A 4,034-nucleotide genomic window follows, 5' to 3' on the forward strand; every position below is an offset into this window, starting at 1 on the left:
CAGGCAAACATTGGCAAACTCTTGCTTCTTCTCAGGACAAATGTTCTCCACCATTTTCATCACGCAGTCTTTAATAAATGTTAATTTTATGCCAGAGGCTGCATTGAGGTTATTATTATGAGATAATATCTCATTACTTGGGACCCAGTAGATATTTGTTAAATATTTATTGAACGGTGTCAGCGCTTTTTAATGTTCAAGAAGTTTTACACTACAGGGGGCACGGTGGCATGTTCGCCTCACACCTCCAGGATTGGGGGTTCGATTCACGCCTCCGCCTTTTGTGTGTGGAGTTTGCATGTTCTCCCCGCGCATCGGGGGTTTCCTCCGGGTTCTCCGGTTTCCTCCCCCGGTCCAAAGACATGCATGGTAGGTTGATTGGCATCTCTGGAAAATTGTCCGTAGTGTGTGATTGCGTGAGTGAATGAGAGTGTGTGTGCCCTGCGATGTGTATCCTGCCTTGATGCCCGATGATGCCTGAGATGACTCCCCATGACCCGAGGTAGTTCGGATAAGCGGTAGAAAATGCGTGAGAGAGTGAACTATTAATTAAGAGAGGCTCATGACGGAATGACTTGTTGCTGATAGCAGGATAAGTGATAACTAATCATCAACCACTGGAGTTAAACAAAAGCTGTCATTCATTGTTGTGGTATAAGAGGAATAAAACACATGTCCTTTTCCCTGCTACTACTGTGTGCAAAATAAAGGGTAAAAATACTGTTTTTTGTGTGTGTGTGTTTTTTTTTTTTTTTTCAGGGTTTCAGTATTACAGGTGACATCACTGTAAGATCCACATTAAAATGAGGTACATGCTGAGGAGTTAGTTTACTATTTACTTCATTTAGTTAAAAAATAAATAAATAAAACAAGTGCAATAAACGGGGGGGCACGGTGGCTTAGTGGTTAGCACATTCGCCTCACACCTCCAGGGTCGGGGTTCGATTCCCGCCTCCACCTTGTGTGTGTGGAGTTTGCATGTTCTCCCCGTGCCTCGGGGGTTTCCTCCGGGTACTCCGGTTTCCTCCCCCGGTCCAAAGACATGCATGGTAGGTTGATTGGCATCTCTGGAAAATTGTCCCTAGTGTGTGATTGCGTGAGTGAATGAGAGTGTGTGTGTGTGTGTGCCCTGTGATGGGTTGGCACTCCGTCCAGGGTGTATCCTGCCTTGATGCCCGATGACGCCTGAGATCCCCGGCACAGGCTCCCCGTGACCCGAGGTAGTTCGGATAAGCGGTAGAAGATGAATGAATGAAGTGCAATAAACGCAAATTGTTATTACAGGTGAATTTTTTTTTAATATATGGCAGAGCCCATGTGTGAAACGCTTTCACCAGCTAAATTTGAACTTTTCCTTAAGTAAACTTAGACTTCTAATTCACAGTGTTCACTATTTACATGGAGTTAATATTGAAGAAAATGGAAAGTGCAGAGTAAAATCCATGAAGAAAGACAAGACTGTGGCTTTTAACCACAGAGACACCTGAGAGGACTTGAAAACATGAAAACTGATGCCTAGCTCACTCCACTGGCTGAGAAGTAATTATTTTGTTTGTTTTGCAGCACTGCTAAGTCTTTTCAGGAAAAAGTAGCTCACAAAGTTACAAGAAGTCACCAGAGAATGTCATGGACTAATTTGCATATTCACATCATTTGCATATCGAAACATGTTACATGAAGATTTTTTGAAGATAGTAATGGGATATATAGAGGAAAGAGATGAGTTAGTTGTTTGGTCAGTGCAAACAATAATGATCAGTGATAGTTGTAAATAGAGTTTAAAATGAGTGTGCAGATGAGACAGATCAGTGATTCCTCTGTGGATATGGTGATCAATGATTAGTTGGAGGGAGCAATGATGATAAGTGATTGGTCAGCACCAACTGATGATCAGTGATTGGTCAGCACAATGTGATGATCACTGATTGGTCAGCACAAACAATAATGATCAGTGATTGGTTGGAGCAAAAAATAATGATCAGTGATTGGTCAGTGTAAACAATAATGATCAGTGATTGGTCAGCACAAACAATAATGATCAGTGATTGGTCAGTGCAAACAATAATGATCAGTGATTGGTCAGCACAAACAATAATGATCAGTGATTGGTCAGCACAAACAATAATGATCAGTGATTGGTCAGTGTAAACAATAATGATCAGTGATTGGTCAGTGCAAACAATAATGATCAGTGATTGGTCAGCACAAACAATAATGATCAGTGATTGGTCAGTGCAAACAATAATGATCAGTGATTGGTCAGCACAAACAATAATGATCAGTGATTGGTCAGTGTAAACAATAATGATCAGTGATTGGTCAGTGTAAACAATAATGATCAGTGATTGGTCAGTGCAAACAATAATGATCAGTGATTGGTCAGCACAAACAATAATGATCAGTGATTGGTCAGCACAAACAATAATGATCAGTGATTGGTCAGTGCAAACAATAATGATCAGTGATTGGTCAGCACAAACAATAATGATCAGTGATTGGTCAGCACAAACAATAATGATCAGTGATTGGTTGGAGCGAACAATGGTGATCAGTAATGAAAAAAGAAAAGTGCTTTTGAGAAAGTTGCTTAATGTTGACAGATTCAATGATTTCACACCGAGGCCTCAGTATAAAATAAATTTCTAGTAAAATAAATAATTACATGAAGACATGACTGAATAAATGAATGAAATAATCAAGTAAATATTTAAAATTTGTATTGATGAATTAATTATGGGTATCATGGTAGCAGATCGGGTAGTATTGCTGCCTGAGAGCTTCAGAGACCATGGTTCAATTCTGAGCTCAGGTTTCTGTAGAGTTTTGTCTTATTGGTCTCATGTGGGTTCTCATGCTGGTAGGTGGACTGACTACGATAAATTGCCCTGGGGGTTTGTGTGTGTGTGTGTGTGTGTGTGTGTGTATGTGTGTGTATGTGTGGTGCCAATTACACCTCTATCTATCTATCTATCTATCTATCTATCTATCTATCTATCTATCTATCTATCTATCTATCTATCTATCTATCTATCCATCCATCCATACAATCAGGTTCAGACTTTTTCCTCATGTTTTGTGCAGCATCTGCAGATTTTGCATGATCAGCATGTGATCATCAGTATGATGAATGTGATCAGCGGGTGTTCTGACAAAATCTGTTAAATATTGTCTGAATTCAACAGTCAAAATGGCAAAAGTTTGGATTTTCTACTTTTGTACTTTATGAAACTATAAATATACTTCCCCAAATGAAGGGATTTTTTATTTACTATTTAATCTTACCACATTTATCTTACCCTAAAAATCATGTTGGGTAAGGAGCTACAGTAGTTAAAAAAAATGTATCAGTCAAGGTAAACATGTCTAAAACCTCACTCGTGGTTTGAGCTGAGAAGAAGGCTAGAGTAACATAAGTAAATAATCATTCTACAATTCTATGAGGTAAAGAAAAAAGCATCTCAATGCAATACCCATTGAAAGTTGATATGGATGGGCTACAACAGCTGAAAACTGCACCAGGTTCTACTCCTGTCAGCCACAACAGGAATCTGAGTCTACAATGGTCACAGTCTACAGTATCTGCCCAGTCGTAGCATTAGAAAGTGAGCTAGAATCTACAAGCAGACGCAAAGCATCAGGTTTTTCCATCACATACTTCAGTTCAAGAATGATTCTTATGCTAATGTCACATCTATGAAGTAAAATGAAGTTTGATTCTCCACTAGTTACTTGCACCAGACATCTATATTTTCCTTTTCTATTATTTAGTTGAAGCAAACAGTCAGCAGTCTATTTTCTCTCAGATGTATGAAACGTAATAAGCCAAATGTGTGTTTTAGGTCAGGCTCACCTTGAAGCTTATTAATCAGAAAGAGAGGTTAAGAGAAAGAACAAGTGTGTTCTCTTCATGCTTCTTGAACAAGTGCCAAGTACTTCTTGTCCCTGGGGCATGCTAGAGATTGTTTTCTGGGAATTGCTGTTTCCCATGATGCATATTCCTACATCTGCCTTTGTCTTGAGCAAGTGTAAGATCA

This window comes from Tachysurus vachellii, chromosome 25, assembly GCF_030014155.1.
Source record: "Tachysurus vachellii isolate PV-2020 chromosome 25, HZAU_Pvac_v1, whole genome shotgun sequence".
Classification (NCBI taxonomy): Eukaryota; Metazoa; Chordata; class Actinopteri; order Siluriformes; family Bagridae; genus Tachysurus; species Tachysurus vachellii.